This window comes from Mugil cephalus, chromosome 3 (genome assembly GCF_022458985.1).
Source record: "Mugil cephalus isolate CIBA_MC_2020 chromosome 3, CIBA_Mcephalus_1.1, whole genome shotgun sequence".
Classification (NCBI taxonomy): Eukaryota; Metazoa; Chordata; class Actinopteri; order Mugiliformes; family Mugilidae; genus Mugil; species Mugil cephalus.
This window is the reverse complement of record NC_061772.1, coordinates 5,350,640-5,360,826: the sequence shown is the minus strand read 5'-3', so window position 1 is coordinate 5,360,826 and position 10,187 is coordinate 5,350,640.

The following is a 10,187-nucleotide window of genomic DNA, read 5'->3' as shown; positions in this document are numbered from 1 at the left end:
TGGACTGTAACCAGCGACACAGGACACAGGAAATCTTTGCCTTTTTTAATTACCTAAGAAGCCTAATAAGATGCCCCCAGAAGTGAAGCTGGCTGTAGCCTGAGAATTGACTCGAGCTAATTAGAATGAGATCACATACGGAGGTAGAGAGGAACCTGTCGAGCATGACGTGTTACTGGACACTGCACTTAGGAATGAACTTGGCTGGCTCGGTGGCGTCAGACCAACTGTAGCAGCCTGAGTTTAAATGCTTGGAGGCTTGTTGAATGCCAATACATTCTCTCCAGATCTGTGAAATTCAAATAATTTACAGAAAGTATGGAGAAAGCATGATTAATGAAGGCCTGTCACGTTTCAAAAGCCACATAAAGCCTTCTGGTATCGCCTCACTTTGATAAAATGACCATAAAAGTAAATCGCTTGTATGTGGAGGTTTTGTTATAAACAGAATCTCATAAATGAATTACTTGTTAGTATTAGTACATTTACAGTGATATTCTGCTGTGTACTGTATAGTCCATTATTTTGATCGATGCTTCTACTTTGCCACAGACCAGAAGTCATTGTTTTTATGTTGTTTACATCAGTCTGAGATTAATTGAAAATAACGATTTAGAACGCTGTGTAAATGAAAATAGTTATGCCTCTCTGCTTTGTATGATTCCTCCCGTGCATGTTGCATGTGTTGCATGTGCATGTTTCCCCTGATCTGACGTTCACACTATTGCAAGGGCAAACATTTTTCATTTCACACCCAGGCTGGAGATGTGACTGCTCTCTTGTGTTGCAGTGTTGGTTCAGGTTACCTCTGCCTCTGGCGGGAAGAAAGCCTGCTGTGACCTTGACCTTGGCCCTGCAAAACTGCTCAGTGCAGCAAAATCGCTTCCCCGTTGTCTCCCACATTTGCTTTCATACCAATGTACACACACTGAGGCCTCATTTTGTCTCCAGTGTTTGTGCATATTTTAGGCCTTTGTTTGACATTTGTTGTTATTAAGTGGGGCATCGAGCCCAAGCGTAACTTGGAATATAAAAAACTACGTTATGAATGTTGGAATTAAATGTGGTTAAATATGGAATAGTAAATATCAAAGTAATTGATTCAAAGAGCTAAATGCCATCTCTGTGTATGTAGAGTCGCAGCTTCCGGGGCTATAAGCCAATGTACTTTGTCACAAACTGCAGTTCCTCTAACGACCATTTGAGTCACTACAAAAATGGATTTAGTTTTTATGTAGATTGCCATATCAGCAGTTTGAATGATATGAAGGTTTAAAGTGGGTTCAGCTCTTCACCCCTGAACTTTAGCCAGGAGTTAGGTAGCCAAGATGGAGATGGCCAGAGACACGGGTCAAGTTGAAAACCTCCCTTTACGAATCGTGTGGGTTCGCCCACTTTTTCAATGACATTTTTTGCAATATTATTAATCTTCAGAGTATCTAACTTAAACATCATCAAAACTGAAAATAAACAGCAGTCAGTCTTTGTCAGGTCACGTCACACTCGCAAAGCCACAGTGCATTTTGAGTCATTAGCACCATTTTGATGGGTAAACAACAGGATGAAGCAGGGTTTTGTGTTTTTGTTGCAATGTCTGAGTGAGCAGTGTTATTGCATTTGAACCTGTTTTAACACAGGAAAAGTAAGATTTAGAGAACAACAAACTACATATGATAGTAATGCAAACTGAAAATTATGCCGTGATCATTACAGTATCATTACGATAATCAGCATCAACTTTTGTGACTTGTTTTATTTTTCTTTTCGCCGGAACTTGGATGCTGTGTCAGTGGGTTCACGTATTTTCACATCCGGCTGTTTGCCTCAGGTCAAACCTATCGATATTATTTATAATGAGCAACTTGGCCAAATACCTGTCCCTGGCATCTTTGCTGAGTTTGTCTCGGTATCTGCTCGTTTTTTGTCTGTTTTTCCATTTTTCATCTTCAGTTTAACCTCCCCTGTCGTCTGCTCCTATTTTGTTTATACTCCGGTAACCGTTCAAAATGGCGACGGTGGGCGTCATTCATGTGACTGACAAAGACCAATAGCCACCCATTCCTCAGCTTTACAAGGGTGCTATGATAAACCCCTTAAATACTCATACACAGAGGACAGCAGATCAGTAATTTACTCGTTTTATATAGATTTCATTCGAAATACCTGTATTCAACCCAGTGAGTATAGGCAAAATGTAGAATCACTGTTGTTATCTATACAAAACTAACATTTGAGGTAAGTGTGGCTGTAGCTCTAGAGAGGAGCAGACTGCCTCCAGTATAGATACTGTATGAAGTGGCTTCTTGTTTGGAACTTTGCCAAAGGATGTTTATATCATAAGTGCAGGAAAACTCTATTTTTCAAAATGGTGCCCTTGTCAAAGACTCCATTCATCTATCAATATCGAGCTCCAGACATCCTAGTAAATGACTGATGATGTAACAGGCCATTAGGTTCTTGTGGGAAAGTGTTCTCCTACTGGATGCCTTAGCTCGAGACAGCTCCTGAAGCAGTGTTTCCACTCAATGCTGTATCAGCTATGTGTATTAGGGAGCAGATTTTAAAGTTTGTTATGTAAGAAATGCATTTCAAAGTGGCGCAGCCACAGCAATAAAAGCCCAAGGACTCTTCTACAGCATGTATATAGAAGTTTTCACACTCAAATCACATCGCTGTCGGATCCATGCTTTATTTTTGGTGTGCAAGCTGACTGGCCCCACTGTGGTTAATTGTGTGACAAACCACAGAAAACCATAGAAAACTTCCTGAGAATTTGATGCATTACTTGTACACTGCATGTCACTTGAGTCTCTGTGCTCTAAAAAAAGACAAAACAGTGCACAGTGATATGGAGAAGTATGGGGCGTGTGCAGTTCTGAAAAAAAGTCCTATTTACGCATTAATTAAATTCACAATGCTGCTAAAAATATTTGGAGAAAATGACACATTAATATTAAAAGAGACATACAGAGACAAAAAGGCACAAACCCACACTGACCTTTAATCTTGCAGTGAGTCAACACCCATTGTTTCTATAGTAGTGTTACTAAGTTTAGGGGAAGACAATGCCACAGTGCTTTTACCAGTATTCAAATATAAATGAAGTGCCAGCATCTACCAAACATGTAATGCCTCCAAAATAAGATGTGAAACTTTATTTTACTTTATCCATTTATTTATTTATGTATTTAGAAAAGCATGCTTTAAACTGTGTACTTTTTGAGGCTTGTCTATGGGAGACCTTCTTCAACTATATAAGGTCTTAAAGATGCTTGAAAACGTCCATGTGACCATTTTCAAAAATGTATGACGTTTAATCTCAGCACCATTATCTTCAACAATACTTTAGTTGTTGGCAGTAATCCAGAGAGGTTAGGGTAGAATATCTGTCCATTTACACTGGAACCTTTGCGGCACTTGGACGGTAACAGACGCCACTCTATATGTCTTACTTACATAAATGTAGGCGCACACAGATGGTGTGATATGATGTGTTTTCACTCTTCAGTGAGAATGCCGTGATAAGATGCACAGCGACAGCCTAGGCGGCAAACGCATAACGCCACATGGCAGCACCTAAAGCACTGCACTGTATACAAACACACAACCGACCACATGCACGAATAAGGGAATGAAATGTTGCATATTAATAATTGAAGTCAATTAAGTTGTGATTCTACATTAACAAAAAGAAAATAAGATAAAACCACAGTGGAATTCACATCCATGTCTTTCATTATTTAAATTTTTTTCTAAAAATGTAACTACACTTTGTCTGAACATTTAAATATTGCACAACTCCCGAATGTACTGTATATACAGCGATCAGGCATTATGACCAGCTTCCTAATATTGTGTAGGTCTTTGCGTCTCCAAAACGGTTGTGACTCGTCAATGGACATGGGTCTTCTGAGGGTGTCCTGTGTTATCTGGCAACACGTTGTTAGTGGGGGTCTTTGGGTCCTTCATGTTTTTTTGAGTTGTTCCTCAAAACAACAAGTGTGTCTGTGTCAGGCTGCTTCCTACTGAGGACAACTGCTACCATCAAGGAGTGTCATTGCTATGGGGTGGGGGCGTCTGGTCTGGTCTAGGTGGGTGCTACATGTCTACGTAACATCCACATGAATGAATGTCAGTTTCAAACATTTCCCAGCACAACACTGAATTGTCACAAGATGGTCGATGTTATTCATTTCTCCTGTCAGTGGTTTTAATGTTGTGGCGGAACGCTGTATGTGCACATGTGGGAAAGTCTAGCAGGGTGTCACTTTAAAGCATGCTCTGATAACCTTCACCAAGTTAACAAAAAACATGGATCGTGGCTTCTCTTTTGTCGGTCATTCAGCTGCCGTGAAGGTTGAGTCAAGGGGGTTTTGACTAAAGACAGCAGATCTTATCCTGTAACCCCTCTATTACCTTTTCTATTGTCTAGTCTAGACCTTTCATACCATCCCAAGGGCAGTACGTCGATAGAATAAAAAGTCCTTGTGAATTTATGTTGTGACTTTTAATAGTCTGGGCCTTTACAAAGCCTCTCAGGGGTTATGAAACAGGCTACCAGTATTATAAAAAGATCAATGTCAAATTGGTGGCCTTCACTACTTTGGAACTTATGTCTGTTCGTATTCTTTTTGATAATCAGAGTTTTGTCATGTCTTGGTCTTTTAAGCTGTGCAAAAAAGGAGGTGTTTATATTATATCTGGCTCAATAAAATGTCTCATAGACAAACTTTGAAACAATTTCAAAGTTGTCCAGGATTGTGTTCCATTAGAGCTCCAAACAAGTTTACATTGAGTTTGCGTTGCTCTTCTCTGTGTGTGTCCCGCTGAAAGTTCCTCTTTGTCCCGGACTCAAATCTGCTCACCCGAATCTTGCTTTGTTTTGTTTGAAATGATATTGTGTGGATGAGATGGAGGGGCTTGGGGAGGAGTGAGGGTTAAATCTGAACCTGAGGACGGCTGGGGACATGTCCATCTAGTATGGTATCTGGGTATATCTCTTTCCAAATTTCCAATAAGAAGCTGACTTGGTGATTTCCATCAACAACTTCTGGAAAACAAATACAGTATTCCATGGGAGGAGTTGAGGATTTTTGGCCACATTCACATTGGTAGACTTCTCACAGTCTACAGCACTTTCAAAGCAATCCGACAGACCAGCAATATAGAAATCCTTCAGTTGCATATATGTCTTATTTTATTTTAAATGTGCAACTACCAACAAAGCAAAAAAAAGTGGTTTAACTTAACTGCTTACCTTTTGGCATATTTTGCAATGCCAATCAATCAAATCTATGAAGGGTTCACAGTGGAGATCACAAACTAATACGTACGTCTTCGCCTTGGGTCTTCACTTCATCCAAATATGCAGTACGTAACAAGAAATTAAAGTTCATATTAGCTCAGGACTTCTGTTTTGGTGGATTTGCTGACTCTATGTAATGAGGGGTTGTCACATCATGTGTGTTTACATAAAACAGCGTATGGTGTTCCTCTCTACAGATTATCATCTCTGTGACATATGTCAGTAACAGAGCTGAGTACCTAGTATTTTGTATTGTAGTGTGGTAAACAGTACTGATGCTGCATGTTACCTGTAAACAGCTCTAGAAAAGGACCTGCTCCCTCCCAGGGGCTCTTTGTGTGTCTGTTCGTCACTTACCTCAGCAAATCTGAGGCTACAGTGGGACACTCGGGAGAGACAGTCTCCACCTGGCAGTCTGTTAATAAAGGTGACAGTGGGAGGGCGGGAGGGAAGGAAGCGTCTGGTGTCAAACCCCGCTGAGTGGAGGCAGCGGAGCACAAAGCTTCACTTTACTGTCAACTCATACTGTCTCTAAACATCTGCCTCGTCATAGACACACAAGCGGAGAACTCTGTTTTCCAGGCCGCTGTCAGGCAGAAGATCTGCTTACATGGGGATCCCTCTTCGAGTGGAACTATTTTTGTTTTCGTTCACTGCTTCCCCTATACCCCCCGAAGCAGCTCCATACATCACCGTCCAAACAGCAACAGCAGCCATTTAGTATCCAGGGCTCCTGGCATTGATTCCCACTCAGTCTCTCTGTTTGTCTTCCGCTCAACCTCTCCACCCAAAACTCTTTTACTGAGTATTTTATTGAGCTTCTTTATCAGCTCTTTCAACTTGTCATTTAGCACTTTGGGTCGAATGAATGCATGTAACATTTTTTTTTAACACATTTAAACCCGTTTCTTTGTGATAAAGACCAGGCACAGCCAGAAGTAAACTGAGGGGAAACCCAACGTATCGTGCGCAGCTGTTTTCAGCGACTCGTGCCTCATGCATTTCACATGCAATTTTGTAGAAATAACAGCAGGCACATTCACTTCAATAACTGTTTCATTTACATATTGCATTAGCCTTGCTTGGATTCATACACTTCATGCTTGTGCAGCTTCCATATCCGCCGTCCGTGTGTGGCTTCTTATCACTTCATTGCTCTCTGGCAAGTCTCACGACAGTCTAAGGGGTGTTTTTTTATGCAGATACCCCTGTTAGTCATATTCTATTTCACTGTACATTACAGAAAAGACCTGTACTTCATTTTTACCATTCTAGGATAAGCACTTTGTCTTTTCATTTGCTCAGATCCTGCATACCAATTAGCTTTAAGCAAGACCCTCTGCATACATTTCAGGGTTTTCTATAAATAAATAAATATAATGTATAATAAACTCTGTATTATTTACACTGTTAGAGAGTCTTGCATTTCAAATCAGTTTGGAAACAGACACGGTGCAGTCTTAGATCTAATTTTAGCTCCACATTTACAATCCAAATTTAAAAGGGATGTTCTTCACTCTGACATTCTGCCACTGCCCGTATCATTTAATTTAGTGTGACACTTTTAGTAATGCCTGCGTGTACCTTTGAATTCAGACACAACAGGAGCCTAATGAGCATTATTTTTGGATTTCAATACACTGTGGTGTAAAATGTTTGGTATACAGACCAAAGAGAGCTGGGGCAAATCAAAACAGCAAGAGTTCATTTCACAATCCACTTTCAGACTAAATCAAATGTTTATTGTTTTGCCTGTGAAGCATAAAAAACCTAACATATAAAACCAACAGGTCAGTTCATCAAAAAAAATAAATAAATATATTTAAATGAGCATTCAATCAGTTAGAAAATTGTTCAGCTGTGTGATTGTGTTCATTTCTATGTTGAAATGAATAGAGCTGTTTTCATTACACCAGATAAACTTCATCATTCATCATTTTGCTTTTGAATATAAAGGCATATCATGTGTCAGGGCCACCTCAGCCAAGCCCAGAGCCAGTGTTGCCGTGGAGATGCAGGTCTGGCAGCGAGAAATTAAAGCCCTGCAGTGGAGTGTTGAGTTACAGGATGCACGCAGCATCCATGTTATACCGCCTGGATTTGTTCGATAGGACACAGGTCTCCCAGTTATGAGGCTCACCCTCGATCTTGTTATTGTTTCATATGATGTTTACATGATACTCAAATAAATCTAGTTATACATATCTCCATATACATAATACATGTATGAAATGCTGTCATCTGTGGGTTCCTTCGATGTATGCAAACACAAATCTCCAAATTTAAGGAGGTCAGTCTGACATTAGTGAAGTCCTTGTGACTTTCCTGTCTTGCTCCACTGTATGTTCTGGGAGAGTAGCATGATGTAACCTGTCTACACCAGACTATAATTACACTGGATTTTAACTTTCCCACATTTTAATTAAATGAATATTCAACTTTTTCATTACAGAAAGACAGAATTCAGTGGCTTCGTTGCTCCCAAAGTGAGACACTGTCTCTACTGCTGGTTGGTTCTGCGCCTGCGCTGCTAGTTGGCAGCATTCACAAAACTAAATGAGATGTATACATGCAACAGCTGCCCAGCTTCTGTTGTCCCCTGGCTGGTATATTCCTGTTTCTAATATAAGGGAATTCACAGACATAAAAAAGGAAACTTCAAAACCGTGAATATGCGTGGGACATGTCAGCACACCCAGTGAGAGCTGTAGCCTACCGACAGTATTCAGGATGGCTACTGATAACCACAACTAAAGGGACACAAAACAGATGGATGATGACACATATTGGCCACTCACTAACTAATTTCTGAGCTGACAAACACAATCATGTTTGTGTCGACGCTGCTATATGCCCAGCTGATGCTGCCCATGTGTCTCCTTGCGCTGTGTGCCTGTTGATTATTGGTATACCATGTACATGAAAGAGAGGCAGAGCAAGAGTGACACAGGAGAACAGTCCAAGGCTACAGATTTAATCTGGCTGCTGTGGTCATGTGATTAATGGTGGCCAGGGGCCAGGGGATAGTGTAATTTATTATGGTGGCGGGGGGGGGGGGGGGGGATCAACACATTTGGATGGTTGGTGCTCCTGAGGGAAATCTCACTCTTAAACCAATCCAGCATTCTTCTCCATTTCTCCCCAACCCACCGTCATATCAAGTGTATTTTGGGAAAGTGACTATAAAGAGGATGAAACTGACTGCTGGGGTAGTTTTTTATTTAAGGAAAACAGTTGCTTGTGGCCATCACGCAAATGTCTGAGCAACAAACAAATGGGAGCGCTCAGCAAGTGAAGAAAGACAGAGAATCCATTTTGAATATGTGAGCTGTGGAAGTGGCGAAATGTGTTATTTGCAGGGATTAAAGGGAACATTACCGGTCCACTGAGGACTCTGCGTCATTTACAGTCTCCACTGTCCTTCTGGCTTAAAACCATATCACTGCTGTGGTGACCTCACCCTCTTCAGTCTCCTTCAGGCCACTGGTGCGTGTTTTTGTGCTTGTGTGTGTTCACTTAATCCTCTTCCCAGCCCTAAGAACTGTGAATAAACATCAGAGGACTTGGAGGACTTTTTTTGGGAGAATTTTCTGTTGTTTTCACAGTTGCCAATATCAAGCAGTGCTGATAACAGCAGTTTCCCCTTGACCTTCCTCACCAGCTGCTCACCGGCTTGGCCCATCCAACAAGAGTTACCTGCCTTTGCACTGGCTGTCAGACTTTTCTCTTCAGTCATTTCATTGTGGTGTTATTCAGTCCTGATAGGGTTTATACCTAGATTTACTTTTTCCGGTGCATGGGCCATCTCAAGAGGACCGTAGTTTACACACTGTCGTTCTCCTCTCCTTCATTCTGTTTATTAGCTGGGACAAATATGTAAATACAGTGGCAGTGGCGGTGACACGCCGTCTCACCTCGCCGTGCCGCTCCATTGTAAAAAGGGTGGGACACTATCCAGATTCACTACCAAGTTATTTTAATCATTAATGCTTTTGCCCCAAGCGTTTATGCTGCAGCAGTCTGTGAAATGTCTTTATGTTACCGTTAACCTGAAAAACAGCATTTTGCGTGTTTGACAGATGCCAGGCATACATAAACAAACCGGCACACAGGGACTCACTTTGACTTGAATCTTGTGCACACGGCCTCCTCTGTGCCCCTCTCGTCCTTCAGGACTCACTAAAGACTCATGTATACTGGGAATTTAAATTTGACACCAAATCAATCACTGTATTGATTAGCATCTACAGAGACTGTGGGCTATCTGCTCCTAAAGGGTGAGTAAAAGTAATCTGAAACTCACATTTACCCTGGGTTTGCTGTATGTACATGTAGTACATGTTAGCGTATAGACAAAAATAATAATAAAACGGTGCAGAAACATGTTTTATGCGATTACATTATTAACAATATACCACAGCAAAGACGTACAGAATTAACAGCAACATTTGTTTTGCTTTTGTCCTTTCAGGTCTGTTTGTTAAGTAGCTTTACTTGGATCAGTTTCACTGAGCTCCCAATAAGATCAAGTTGACTCGACTCCTCGCTCACTCAGACCTGCAGAGCAGGACTTTGTGGCTACTTAAGGCGATTGAGATTTAAGCAACAAGGTAAGCAGTTATATGCGATGAAAACAGGTCTGCTCTTCTAGCTTAAGACTAAATAAAAATGAGATAGACCTGTTGCAAGCTGAGGTGCATGGTGGCACAGTGAGGGGGACAAAAATGCTGCCAGAACTGTGCTGAGTAAAAGCGGAGGGCATTTATTTGCAGCCTCCACATAAAAGAGATGAATACTACCTTCACATGGATTTGTGTTGACCTTGATCATGATAAATATCTATATGAGTAACCCTCTTTTTCATATTCATTAACCTCGTAAG